General features: G+C 39.3%; 1 protein-coding gene across 3 annotated transcripts in view; it reads left to right on the top strand.

Annotated features, from left to right (window-relative positions):
* The first annotated feature begins 5547 nt into the window (after positions 1 to 5547).
* Positions 5548 to 15178, top strand: part of WDR17 (WD repeat domain 17) — a 79115-nt gene continuing 69484 nt past the window's right edge. For all 3 annotated transcript variants that reach the window (XM_082680558.1, XM_082680557.1, XM_082680555.1), the window contains exon 1: positions 5548 to 5680. The gene's annotated coding sequence lies outside the window, so the exon portion shown is untranslated. The remainder of the gene's footprint in view (positions 5681 to 15178) is intronic.

Below are 15178 nucleotides of genomic sequence, written 5' to 3'. Positions count from 1 at the left end.
TTCATAAAATATATATTCAGAGATTTTTCTTTTCTCTTTTTTTTGTTCCTTTTGGCAAGATGGCTAGGATTAAAAATACAGTAACACAGAAGAAATCCTCTAAGGTTTAATTTTACAACTGCTCTCAAAAAGCATAGCCAAAGGAAATTTGGCCATACACTGAACAAGATTTTATAAATGCTAGATTTTCACGTATTATTGTAGATGATCTTAAGAATTTTAAAAACATGTGAAAAATGATTACGTGCTCTTCATCCTGGTGTCACTAAAAGATTAAAATTGTGGATTAAAGATAAGTTTTTGGCAGTCATCCCCAGAACAAAAAGCTTTGTTTTAGGGGCCCGAAGTCTTCTGAGATATTTTTGGCAAATGCATCATGTGGGACTCCCACTCATAGCAACAACATCTTGTCTTGTTTTCACAGCAGGATGATCTAAGGCATATTTTCCATAACCAGAAGTCTCAACCTTGCTTTATTTTGTCTCAGCTTTGTCTGTTGCACTGTGTCAGTCTCACACGTACACTTCTTCAGTGCTCTTTATAAAGCTTTGATACATTTTATTTAGACACATAGTTATGTATATGCAACACACACACGGGAATGGAATGCCCATATTAAGGAAATTTTAGATTTAGAGAGTTATAATATCTCAGATAACATTTGCCTGTATCTTATACCAAAAAAGATTTCCATTTGGGATACAATAAGCCAAAAACATACTATTTAAGAGGATCATGGTAAAATTAAGGGTATAAGCTCATGCCAAAATTAAGGATATAAGCTAAGCTGTCCAAGCAAACAAGAATTATTTTGCCTAGTTTCTATTAACTCCCAATACTCACTGCAAATATATGTTCAAAAAGCATCTTCCATTTAAAATAAAAAATGTATTCACCTAATTTTCTTTCAGTCTGATGGGCCAGTTGTACACTATTGGGATATTTTAATGTTAACTGGAGGCAGTCATTTGCCAAGATGAAACAGTAATTATTGAGAGACAATGTACATATGGTAAAGTGCAGCTTTGGCCAGACCCAGTGGTGCTGGATTCAGAGCACAACACCTGAGGTCATCTATCTTTGATGTTTCCTACAGCTGGAGATGAGTGGCACATTTTCAAGGTTATGATAGGTAAACAGAAATAAAGACAAATCAATGGATAGATAGATTGATGGCTTTAGAAACACCAAGAATCATAATGCACCCTGTGTCACATTTTTAGACACATTTAAGTACTTCTTAGTGGTGTGCTAATGAATGTTTAACAACCAGTGCTCTGAATAAAACAATGTGTACATATATGTACACAAGTTTATTACAGATTTTGCTGAGATAAAGGTTGTGTTGCATGTTTATATATAATAATGCAATATTTTATTTTATATTCCATATAGCTAATTGATTTTCACAGAATTCTTTCTGAATTTTTGCCAAACTCTTCTATTTGTAGCTGAATGACAGTTGCAATAGACAAATGAACATAGTGCTTTGATGCTGATTGATATTTTTGTTTATGCTAATGAGTCAACAGGGCAACAATGAAGGCTTTTTATTTAGTTGTTACCTTACCAACGTCTTTGCATAATAGGTTTTGAATATTAGAAGCAGTGTCCCTCAAATTTTTTTGCTATTTATATTGTAATAACTATAGGCATATCACACTTTACAGTTGAATTGCGTTATTAATATTTTCTCCATCATTTCCTTAAGTTTATACCAGGGATTGGCAAATAACTTGTTTGGTCAAATACAGCTTGTTTTCGTAAATAAGTTTTTCGGGGACACAGCACACCTATTTATTTATGTCTTGTCTGTCTGCTTTCAAGCTACAAAAGCAGAACTGAGGAGTTGAGATGGAGGCTGTATGGTTTGCAAAGCCTAAAATATTGATGTTTACTCTCTGACTCTTTCCAGGAACAGTTTTCTGACTCTGGAAATAAACCAGCACTTACCAACAGAACTTTCTGTGATAATGAAAATGTTCTTTACCCGTGTTGTTTAATACAGAAGCCACTTAACCACACTCACTGTTGAGCACTTGAAATGTGTCTACTGCAACTGAGGAGCTAAACTTTTCATTCTTTTTAATTTTAATTAATTAAAAAAACCCACATGCTGCTAGTAGCTACTTTATTAGACAGTGTAGGTCTAGACAGTCAACAAAACCATGAATCACGGCCTGATTTGCATCATTTGCTGATCTGGGGATTGTAAATACACTGATTTTGGCTAGTTTCAAGCATCCAATATCACATCATGGAATGACGAGTTGGGAAGAAATATACAATATTATATAGTATTTCCACCATGCAGACTTAGACATAAATAGACATAATAGACATAAATAACATCAATGACATAGATACAGATAAAATACTAAAAATAATTAGAAAGTGATGAGCTTTGAGTATTTGTTTTTAATAACATTTTAAAATTATAAGTTTATATCACTTAATTTTAATAAGAGCTCTGTACAGCAATGGGTTGCTAAAACCCTGAAAACTATGACAGCTGTCTCTCTCAAGCCAGTGCAATCTGGTTTCAGCCAGTGTTTTTATACACAGTAAGTCTCTAAGTATTTAGTTCTCTATGTGTTTACTGCATATCAGTTTGATCGCTTTTTTTGTCATGCTTATTTCTGTTCTCTTACCATTTTTACATTAAAAATAGTGTGAGAAAGCTTTTCACTTAGGTGAATCTAAAGCCCTTTTAGCTAAATTTTCCTAAAATTTAAGTTCAAGAATTTCTACCTGGTTGCTTTTTTTTTTTTAGAATATCCACAAAAAATGCACCTGTCACATTAAATGGCCTGGAACACCTTTTCAAAGCCACTGCTCTCACAGAACATGTCTACCCTTGAAGACTGATTGACTAGAATCAATTGATTCCCCTAATCCCTCTTCTAGCTAAGAACTAATGATTGCCCTGAAACTGTCAGCCTGAGTGTCTGACTTTTTTGGTTGTGAGATGAGAGCATCACATTAAATATTTGTTGAATAAAAGAATGAAAATCTCAGTAAAAAGATGTTTTCCTTAGAAATTAGGTTATCCTATTTCTTTGGGTTTTGGATCTAACTATATCTGTGATTGTTTAAACCTCGCTTTCAAAACTTGTGAACCAAATCATGGTCAAGGGAGGAGGGTACTGAATTGGGAGTCTGGGATCATGATATCAATCCTGCTGCTAATATAGCTGTAGGATCTTAACAAATTCTAGAACTTTCCAGGCCTCAAGACCTTCATCTTTCAGTTGTGAATGCATAACCAGGTATTTTCTAATGTGTCATTCGGTTTTCTGATTCTTAACTGGAGAGTTGAAACAATTATGAACCAATTAGTTGTAAAAGACTTTGATGGAACAAGCTAGACATTGGGTCTTTGACAACCTTTTCTCTTCATGTTTATTGTTGACACTGTACCGAACAAATATCTGATCATAAATGAAAATGACAGTCTATTTTCCCAGAAATGTTCTTTCGATCTCCCCTCCATCATTCTTATTTTCATCATCTTAATTCAGGCCATCAGCATCTTTTCCCTACTCCATCATGCTTTTCATTTCTCTGCACCCTTATGTACCCCCAACATTTGTAAGGTATCTTTTCTCAAGAAAAAGCTCTGGTTTTAGAGGTTAAGGTCTAAGGTCTAACCTAATCAGGGAGTCCAATGTCTTCTTAAATCTGGTTTTATTATTTTTTCAGTTTAATCCTTTGCCAATTTCTTTCCCTCCTCTTCTCTTTAGATACTCACCTTCACCTCCTCCAGAGAATGCAAACAAGTCAAAATTAGTTAAATCAATCATGCATTTTCCCCATTTTGTGCTTTTGGCCATGCTGTTCCTGATGCATAGTATGTCCAGTCCTTTTTTCCAACAGGTGAAATCTATTTGTTTCTTAAGTTCCTGTCCAAATATCACCCTTCTTGAGAGTTACTCTGAAAACAAAGAAAATTTTCTCCTTCCCTCATCTGAAATTATCTCACAGAACTTTTATATAACCCTACTTTAGGACTTAACACACCACATATATTTAGGTGTTGTCCTCTATACTTTCTCTGGTAGATTATGTGCTTAATTTTTTATTTATCCATCCATTCATCCAACATTTATTGAAGATCTGCTATTCATCAGGCACTTCATTAGAATGCAGAGAACAGACCTGTAAGAACTGATTCTAGCTTTTGACAAGTTTGTCTATGTGGAGAGGTAACTTTTAAGTCAATTTTAATTTGCAAAACAGAATGCTAAGTGCCGTGATAGGGAACAGTCTGCACAGAATACTTTGTAAGAAAAAAGTGTATGAAAAAAAAAAAGTGTATGGCATAGGAGGGTCAGAATTACGTCCAGGGAGTTTCGCTGGTTGGCCGGTTGGGGCAAACCATAATTTACTAACTATTCAGGGGCTTCCCTGGTGGCAAAGTGGTTAAGAATCCTCCTGCCGATGCAGGGGACACGGGTTCGAGCCCTGGTCCGGGAAGATCCCATATGCCGCCAAACAACTAAGCCCGTGCGCCACAACTACGGAGCCTGCGCTCTAGAGCCCAAGAGCCACAACTACTGAAGGCCAGCGCGCCTAGAGCCCGTGCTCCGCAACAAGAGAAGCCACCACAATGAGAAACCCACGCACCGCAACGAAGAGTAGCGCCTGCTCACCGCAACTAAAGAAAGCCCGCGCGCAGCAACGAAGACCCAAGGCAGCCAAAAATGAAGAAATTAATTAATTAATTAATTTTTTAAAAGATCTGAAAAATGCTATTAAAAAACCAAAAAATTTATTAACTATTCAGAGTCTGACATATAATTAGAGCTCAGTAAATGTTATTAAACACATATTCCGAGTATATGAAGGTTTATTTTCTCCTGGGTGTTTGATAAAGGTCATTGGTAGTGAAGATATTTCAGAGATACGAAGAAGGAAATATGAATGACAGTGCCATTTCCATTCAACCAGATTCCACAAGGAAAATGTCAGTTTGCACACTTTGAGGGCAGGTGTATTAACTACATACAAATCCACCAACAGAGACAAATCGCATTCATAGGAGTTTTGCACAGAGCTTCTTGAGCCCAATCAGACGATAACGAAGTGCAGAAGAGACCGCATTCTGTACTCACCTTCGAGGTGAGCATCAAGGCTAGTGTAGCCTAGACTCTGAAGGAGGCTCAACTCCCTCCCTCAGGCTCCTCAAGAAGATGGGGTGATTTATTTATTGTATACTTGACTCATTTTCCTAGAAAGTGCAAACCCGGTGTGCGGAATCTGTTAGGTGGTGAGAACGCTGGCGGTTCACTGTTCTTTCCTCCACTTTCAGCCTCCCTGTAAACTCTGCTGAAGCCTAACCCAGGGCCTGGGAACCACAACTTCAGAGCCGACTCCCGGTTGCCAGGTAACCACCTGGGCGCGCACAGTCTCCGGGGGTCAGGGGCCGCCCCCGCCTCTCCCCAGGCGCTCCAATCAGCGGCCAGTGTGGCTGTCACGTGGGGCTCGGAGCGGGACCCGGAGTGCCGCGCGCGCTGCCAGGCTTGCGGAGCCCGCCTCCGCGCCCTTCAGACCCCGCGGCCCGGCCGCGCAGCCTCGGAGCCTGCGGCGCAGGAGGAGAGGGCGGTGCGGGTCGGGTCCGGCCGCCGCGCCCGCTTCAGCACCTTCCGCTGTCCGCCGCTGCGGTCGCCTCGTCCTGCAGGTAGGGGCCTGCGGGCCGCAGGGCGAGAGACGCAGGCGGACGCGGGCTGGAGGAGGGCGATCTTCGAGCGATGGGGCGTCGCGGGGCTGGTGGGGGTCCGCCCGCCCCCGCGACGGTCGCGGACCCGCGTGCGCGCGTCCTGTGGGGCTTGGCGGGCGATGAGGCCCCGAGCGCCCGCGCCGCTCACCGGCCGACGACGGGACGCAGCAGAAGCAGCAGCAGCCCTTGCGCCTCTGAACTGCCCCTGGAGTGTCACCTGCGACCCTGACCGGGGACACTGCCTTATGTTTTAAGCTTATTCAGCCTCAGTGCGTATAGAGTCTAGATTGTCGCTCTCGTTACTGTGCCCACGGGCGCTTCTGTAAGGACCCCCGCCCCCCTGAAGGTGGCCTTCGTACTCAGGCTGCGGCAAGAAACCCTGGGGTCAAAGGGAAGCGCGTCCCAGAAAAAAGACAGTATTGAATCTCAGAGGCGCACTGTGTGCTAAGCGAATCTTAAAAATATAATCTTTCCTATTTTTCAGAAGCTAACAAACCCAGACTTACTTTTTTGCATGCAGATATTAAAAGGAGCAAGCATTGGAGCTGACTTTTTTTTTTTTTTTTTTACTATATTAAGTAAAAGCAGTTGATTTGAATGAAGTTTAGTGATGCCTTGGATCATGTATCAGAAGTAAAGCACCCTTGTTTTGTAACTTCCATGTCCATTTGTATATGTATTTGTTGACTTTTTTTATTTAAAAGTCTCCAACAATGGTTTGAAGAGAGAGATTACATTTCTTTCATTGTCTGAGTATTTCAGAAATAGATACCCTTCGGAGAAACTCATTTCCCTTCCAATTTTTATAACCGAAATTACGAGTCCTCCTTGAACATTTTAAGTCACCTCAAGTGAGAAGAAGCTTTCCCTTTAGGGTTTGTTTCTCTAACAGTAAATTCTTTGGGGAATTTCAAAGATTCTCTCCAGGTTTTCATATCTGATTTCTTGCTCACAAATCTCCTAGGCTCATCAACAGTGAGAGGATAGTCTTGGTGAGATTATCATAGAACACAGCATGGCCTTGGGTGTTATGTTGTCTCCCTCTTATTGGCATTAGTGGAGCTGATTCTGGGCTTGTGGTGTGGACAGCCCCTGCAGAAAAGCTCTCTTACATCCTGTTGAGATTCTGCCTCACTGGCCTAAGTGTGCAAGAAAGTGAGCATGGTCACATCTTACCTGTGTGAAGGAAGAGATCTGAGAAATAAGTCTGACAGTCTTTCCTGGTCTGTGATCTAAAATTAAATACAGTAATTAAATGCCTTTGAAAAGTTGTCAGTTAATTCATCAGAGTTTGGGGAACCGTGCTTTAGGTGATAGTTTAGAGATTAATGTTACAAATGCTAGGTTTAGGTCATTGCATTGAGAGTTCCTGGGAAGTTTGCTCCACTGGAATAAACCAAGGCTTGTTTGAAAGGGCCCAATGGAAAGAAAACTCATATACTTCTTAAGTGAGCTCCACAAACTTACTCTATATTAAAATGGCTAGTTGAATTTTGCTACTTATATTGAGCTGATTTTCCCTATGTTGATAGTAATAGGAATACTTAAAGAACTGTGGGTATCTCTGAAAAAAAAAAAGATATATTTACTTAAAAGTTTGAAATTCTTCATTCTTTTTATCTTTAATGATTAAATATTGCTGTACTAAAAACTTTTGTTACTACTCACACAATAATCCTATATATTCGAAAGCTGCAAATCAATTTAGCTTAGAAAATAATGTTTTTAAATTCCTCTGCTCCCAGTAGACGGACTTCTAGGGCTAGAGTGTTTTTTGTTGTGTTCTGTGGACTCTACCCTGCAGCCCTTAGCCTGAGCATGGGTGAGCTGCAGCAGCTTTTATATTGCTCAGAGAAGAGTAAGAGTATGTTTGTTTGTTTCTTTTGCCCCAGTAGATACTGGAAGTCCAACATGACTGATTAGATGTCCCTGTCAATAAAATATGTACAAATTCTCCATACTACGTAATTTTGCTTGCCTAAACTCTGTAATGAAGACTAAAATGAAATTCAAACAATTTGGAAGGATTCACATGTCCTTCCTGTATTCCAGAATTTATTCAAAATCAGATCTAATATGCAAGAAAGGTAATGGTTTACCAGATTACTGAATAACGTGTTTACCCAGCCATTCATGGTAATGATGAGTATACAAACATTACTACTACTTTCTGCAATTGCTGAATTATCTCATCTTGTATTTTGTATCTATTCCATGTAGCAGATTGAAATATTAAAGTGAAATTATGTATGTAGCTTCCAGTGTGTCTTCAGGAACAGAGATCTTACTGAGAATATTATAATCCATAGAAATCATATTAGGAGATTGGGAGGCATTTCTTACTAACTGACACCTCCTTTTCTTCATGTGAGAAACATATATTAGACCAAGAGTGGCTGGCATTTTTCAGCATCCAAGACCATGCTGTGTTCTGTGATAATCACATGGAGATGATTCTCTCACTGTTGATGAGACTGTTCCTTGGAGATTTATGAGCAAGAAATTAGATATGGATACCTGGAGAGAATCTTAGAAATTCCCCAAAGAATTTACTCTGTAGAGAAACAGATCCTAAAGGAAAAGCTTTCTCTTGCTTGAGGTTACTGTTACTGTTCAAGAAGGACTTGTAACTTCGGTTATAAAAATTGGTAGAGAAATACACTAAAATGATCAACTTTGACCTTTGCCTTTGTGTATTGAAAGGGAAAAAATCCCATCATGACTGACTAGAAGAATTTCAAAACTTCTCATGGTAAAACATGGGCTGTCACATGAGGAGACAAGTTTCAGGTTGTTTTTACTTGATCTCAATGACTAAACAAATATAACTTGAAATAGGCTAGACTTTGTTAAAAAAAAAAAAAAAGCAACCTGGAATTGGAGCCACAGGTGGCACGTGCATCTAGATATCACATTATCAGCTACTTGAGTGAGATAATTTTTTTTAATAATGATAAAGGCTTACTTTTTTATTACTTTACAGGTACTTACAACATTGATTTAGTAGCCTAATTATCTCCTAAAATTCTGGAAGTCTGTATTCTAGTTTAGGAAATATATGTGTCACAGAAACAGGCAAATCTTGCACAGTAAGATCATAGGAGATAATTCAGCAATGTTATTTGCTATTAAAGGGATAATTGATAACTGTCATGTTCAGGAAAGCTCTTATCAAAAGATGCAAGAAATAATTTTCCATGCTTCGGTGAGGATGTTACACCATTTAAAATTTGGTTTATAAATTTGAATGCTCAGATGTGGAGAACTCATAGTGGAGGTTGTTAAGTAATTTACCTTATGTTCAGACTTGTTGTTCTCTTCCAGTTGTTGACACTTTAAGTTATGAGCATGTACCAGTATCTCAGGTGGGCTCATTTGCAATTATGTATAATAAGCTCAATTTCATTATCTCATACACAAAAAAACTTTCCAATTGGAAAGCAGAAAATAGTTCTCACTACACAGAGCAGTCGTGTATGATGTGCTGTTGGAAAAACTTCATTTTTCAATACAATACAGCGCCACATGGAGCCCTGAAAATTGAATAGTTGGTTAATAAGAAGTAGGTAATACTTAATTTTGGCCCATTAAGATAAAACTTTTTGAATGAGTCTTAATGAAAAGAGTTATGCAAATTTTATTTTTAAGATAAACATGGTAGCAGGTTTTAAGGAGTCATTTCAGAATTTAAGCTAGAAGGATTCTTAGAGACCAGTCAATCTAACACCATTAACACTAAACAAACAAAAATTAAGTTGCTCAAAATTGGGAAAATTTCAATGGGAAAGCTGGTCTGGAACCTCAGGCTCTAACACTCAGCATTGTGCTGCTCCCTAAAGAGGTGTAAAAATATATCACCTTTCTCTTTTATTATATTTCTTCAAGTGACTAATTCAAAAGTTTGAGTAGTTAAGATTTAGATCACTTTTATATTTTTTAAGTGACTATTGTACATAATGAACAAATTGCATGTGTTTGGTCTCATCATATAGAAAGTTTGCTTAAAATATTAATTAAAAAGTGTTTTCCCACAATTTGTAAAATTTTTTGATTCGCTCATTAATATGATTTAAGTTTTTCTGCAAAGTCTTCTGTGATTTGGGGGGGATCCAGTTATCTTATAAATTCTTTATCCTAATGCACCTCAATGGTACTTAAGTGTTCAGAGCCATCACATCTACAATTGAATGTTAGAAATAAGAAGCTTTTGGAAGTTACATCTGAAGCCTGGATTATGGTTACCATTGGGTAAAATTTTGAAGTTGGACGCATTTATTTTCTAGACTTTCTGACCCTTTGGTACTAGACGCCATCTAGAATGGTGTTATTCGACATGTATCTTAGACCAGCATCCCCTGGGAGCATGTCAGAAGTGCATACTTCCAGGCCACAGCCCTGCCAAATCAGGATATCTGAGGGAGCACCTGGAATCAGTGTTTTCAGGAGGCTCGAGTGATTCTAACGCAAGGTCACGCTTTAGAGGTACTGATAGAAGGTACATTGTGCCACTGGACCTAGTCCTCTCTTGAACTGGTAGTGTTCGTATACAACTCCACCTTTGAAACTTTACTTAAACTACTAAATAAATGAACTCATTCCTGAAAATATTGAATACAATCGTGGATACATTTAAATTTCAATAGTAGCTTTTTGGACACAATATCTCACTTGCATTATTGATTACATTAGTTCATCTTTGTGGGAATTTTATGGTGGCTAAGGGAATAATTTTTGACAGGTGGCCCGTTGAGTAGATTAGTAACCTGTCTCATATATGCACTGGTCCTGCCTTAGCTGATACAACTCTTCACTTATCAAACTTTAGGATTTATTTCCGGCCTCCTATCAATGTATGGATGCATATATAAAAGAAATTTTGGATGTAGTGACTTGGTGTGAGCTGTTTCTTAAAGCTTTCAAGCTTTAAATCCATTTGATTTCCTTTGCTGGTTTTTCTCAGCATTTGACAAAAATAAATTTTTATTTATTTATTTTTTTTGGTACGTGGGCCTCTCACTGTTGTGGCCTCTCCCATTGCAGAGCACAGGCTCCGGACGCGCAGGCTCAGCGGCCATGGCTCACGGGCCCAGCCGCTCCATGGCATGTGCGATCTTCCCGGACCGGGGCACGAACCCGTGTCCCCTGCATCGGCAGGCAGACTCTCAACCACTGCGCCACCAGGGAAGCCCTTGACAAAAATAAATTTTAACACCCTTGGCCCAGAACATGAAAATGCCAGTCTAACTGACTGTTTCTGCCAAATGAGAATCCTGATTTTCAGATACAGATAACATAAAGACCCACCCTACTTTGAAAACTCATATACAAAGTCCAACTTACAGAACAGATGAATTCGAAGGGGGACAGGCATCCTCAGGTTTACAGAGCAATTCATGCCATAGCTTCTCAAGTCCTCCTTCATGAGGAATGATCCTATTTATAAAAATAAAGCTACTTATTTTTGCCATACCCTATTATAAAAATAATCCTGCATCTTTATTATGACAATGTTCACATGTTTACTTTCATAATGTCTCTTTCCGTGGAATATTTACCTCTTCTTAGTTTATGGGTGAAAAATACGTGATCTCACTCTTCTATTTCTCTTTGGCTGAGTCTCTCAGAATGGTTAATTGAAGGTAAATGAATGACCCTATTGTTCAAGAAAAGTGTATTACATCTTTGATCAAATTAAAAATCTTTTCCACATTGCAGGTCAAGAGATTCTGTAATCCTTCAGGCGCCTTGAAAATCTAATTTCATAATTCAAATCCATATAATTTTCACTTTGGTGGTTAAAATGTAGGAAGTATAAGAATAAATATATAGATGAATGATAGATTAAGTATATAGATGGATGATGAAATAACTGCATTCACTTTGCCACATCTTTGAATTAGCGTTCTGGTCTTCTCCGTCTTACCTATAATCCTTTGTTTTGCTGATCAAATTGGAATTCATACTGGTATAAGTGGTCATTCTGTGAGTCCAAACTAGAACAACCATAATGACCTTATTCTTTTCTATTTGCTATCTAATCCAGGATTTTAACATAGGTTAATACTGTACTTTGTGACCTATTTTATCATCTAAGCTTTTAAGAACATTAGGATTTGACATATGTTGGGGATGCTGAGATATAATGTCCTGCCAAGCACATGAAAGGTAAATTTAGGAATGATTGAAATTTAAGAGATTAATCTGGTCAGTAGAAGTTACCAGAGGCAGTTTATCTGATAAACATCTTTGCTATTGTTGAACTGAGTAAGTAGTTCTCAAGCTTTGCTGTGCTATGTAAATCATCTGGAAATGATGTTAAAAAGCAGGTTTCCAGACTCCACCCCAAGATCCACTGGCCCTAGATTGTGATCCAGGAATCTTCATTTTTAGCAAGTTTCTCAGTTAATTCTGATGCAAGAGACCCGAGAACCACACTTTGAGATGCACCGATTTAGAGATTTTTGAAAGTATATTTATCCTTGATAATCTATGGCTGTACATATCAGTGAAAATAGTGCTCATTTAGAATTATGGATACTAGACAGAGGAAGAAGATCTCAAGTCAGTGGGCTAGTGGCTGCTTAAAAAAAAACTTCCATTTTGTTTTTCTTTGCAATTTCCAAATGCTTTCTAATGAGCACGTATAGTAAATACTAATATATTAACTATATGTGCTCACTAGAATTTTTTGCATCACTCTGAGCATATAGTGTATTCAAATTTTAAACACTGATTTTCAACATGATATTTTTAGGTTTTTAAAAAAATTACTATAGGCAATAGATTTCTATTAAGAAAATTAACAAACTTCTGAATAGGACAAAGAGGAGTTCAAGAAAACTACCCTGACTCTCTGCATGGTGATATGTTTGTGACCCTGACCTTTGAATACACATGTTTATATACTTTGATCGATTTTTCTCTTTCTCAAGGCTCCCCGGAGTGCTTCCGGGTCAGAGTCTCTGCTTTTGCTGCTCCCTCTGTTTAGTGCGCTTTCACGTAGTACCTATGACACGACTATAGTACCTTTTTAAATTTTATTATTTATTTATTTTTGGCTGTGTCGGGTCTTCGTTTCTGTGCGAGGGCTTTCTCTAGTTGCGGCGAGCGGGAGCCACTGTCTTCATCACGGTGCATGTGGGATCTTCCAAGACCAGGGCTTGAACCCGTGTCCCCTGCACTGGCAGGCAGATTCTCAACCACTGCACCACCAGGGAAGCCCTATTTTTACTTTTCATATAGTCAGATTTTCTGGTAAAAATACTTCATTTTCAACTATTTTGTTCTTACATATTAAAAATATCATGTGACCTAAGCTAAGAGAAGTATACTGTATAGATTGTCACTTTGTTACTAGTGGTTAGAATCACCAGTAACTGGAGGGTGTTGTCAGCTGTATTGATTTGTTGTTTTCCAAGGGTGAGCTTTCAAAGTGTTCTTAGGATGTAGCTGTTTAATATTTTTGGAAGGTCTTGTCAAGGCATGAAATGCTGGGATGGAAGCTATGTGTCGCTACAGATCGCTGCCAGCGTTTAGGCACGTGCTGGTGGAGATTGCTCTGGGGCACACCCCTGTGGAATAGTACCGACTGAGGAGTCCGAGGATCTGCCATGGGCGTGGCATTAGCAGGCATCCACTGTGAACCATCACGCTGAGTCATCAGACTCTGTGGGTGTTTCTGTGGACCCCCAAATGCATATCCTTAATCTAGCCCATCTCAGTCCCCTGCTGCTTGCTTTGCAGACTTTGGTTTTTACCCATTTCCTGTTGTGAGATTATTTATTCCTTGTGTCCACCTTCCTCATGCGCTTGTCCCTGACGTTGCTTCTAAAAATACTTGTGGGTTAAAGCAGCATTAGTGCATATCTCAGAGAAAGACTTAACATGTTGCAAAATATGATGGCTGGGGGTGGTAAATGGGGCAGGAAACTCCAGGGGCAAAATAAAAAGATAAATGAAAGTGTCCAAGTGAAGTTAGAAAATATAATCCAATTATACAACACCTACTTATGTGTGGACAAGTCATTTCAGTTTATTTTCCCCTCTTAATTTTGTTCGTATTAGAAAGCACTGCTGTGGATTCTTAGTGTATAATTTCTTTTTATTTAGATTATATACCTGACAGCAGAAATGTGCAATTTACTGTTTTGTACCAGCAAATTTGCACATCAGCAAAATTAGCATAAAAGAAACATTGTGAGCTTCCTAGAAATCTCCCTCATGGCTCCTGTCTGTCACTACTTCCTTTTCCCTGAAGAAAACTCTCTCATAACTTCTAGTAGCATAGATTAACTTTTCTGGTCTTTAAACTTTTATAAATATTAGAATCCTATGATATTCATGTGTGACTTTCAGTCGTCATTACATTGTATGGTTCATCCACTTCGCTGTGTATGGTTCATTTGAATTATTGTATAGTACCCCAGTGTATGACTGTCCTATCATCTGATCTCCCAGATTGGGGGAATCTGGTTTTTAGGGGAGACTTGTGTGTCTCCCTCTCCTCAACCCCGCTCTGAGGCAGCCAAACTCCACTTTATATCTGGGGTGGGTGCTGAGTAAGAGAGAAAGCACCTCTTCAGCGGCAGATCTGGGCTTCGTTCTGGTTCAGGATGGGAGCCCAAGATGTTTTCCTGCCCACCCCCCAGGGGCTGGTAGCTTTTGCTTCTTCCCTTCTCCCAGTTCTGTGGGCAGGAAGGAGGGTTATCTGTCCCTCCCTAGAAGCAGATGGGCTTTGCTTTTACTCCCTCCCCATTGTCCCTGGGAGTGAGGGTATGTATTTCCTCTCTCCGAGTAGCTGAAGGCTTGTGCTCCATTTGGGAGAAGGATTCAGGGACCTATACAGAGTTGCATGCCTGTCAGCTCTCAGTAGCCAAGTGCCTCCTATGTGCCTGAGCCACTAAGGGGGACTATGTCTGATTTGCCCCCCTCTTTCTCCTAAGCCCCCGATTGAGGCCTGAGGAGAAGATCTGACAGGTGAGTGCAACTCAGCTTGCACCGGGGACCTCCAGTTGTTCTGAACTGATGCTCTAGCTCATACCGGCCTTTAGGACTTTCGCAGATTTTATCTGACTTTCTCCTCCCCGCCTTGATGGCAGTCACCTCTTTCTCCCACTCTCTGTCAAAGGCGAAGCCGTTAGTCTGTCTGTCTCCCCATCTCCCCCGACTGGTCTCCTCACTCTTTGGAATTCCTTTGATCGCTTTGCAGCCTGACGATTTAATATTCTCTTTCTCCAGAGAGAATATGCTTTTGCTTTTGGAAAGTATGAGGGTAGGGAAGACCCCCTCAATGCAATCATTGAATGAATCTATTTGAAGCTGAACTTCAGTCTTTGTAAAGGAGAGTCTATTTCACGCTAGTGTTAAGGTGTGGACCCACGTGGTTCTCACTGAAAGGGCACCATTATTAGGCCATTTTCTTCCTTGGCAGCATATGGACGCCAGTTTTTTTCCCTCCAG

Source organism: Grampus griseus (genome assembly GCF_964374135.1).
Source record: "Grampus griseus genome assembly, chromosome: 21".
Taxonomy (NCBI): Eukaryota; Metazoa; Chordata; class Mammalia; order Artiodactyla; family Delphinidae; genus Grampus; species Grampus griseus.
Note: the sequence above shows the minus strand (reverse complement) of the source record. Positions and strands in the feature narration are given on the sequence as shown.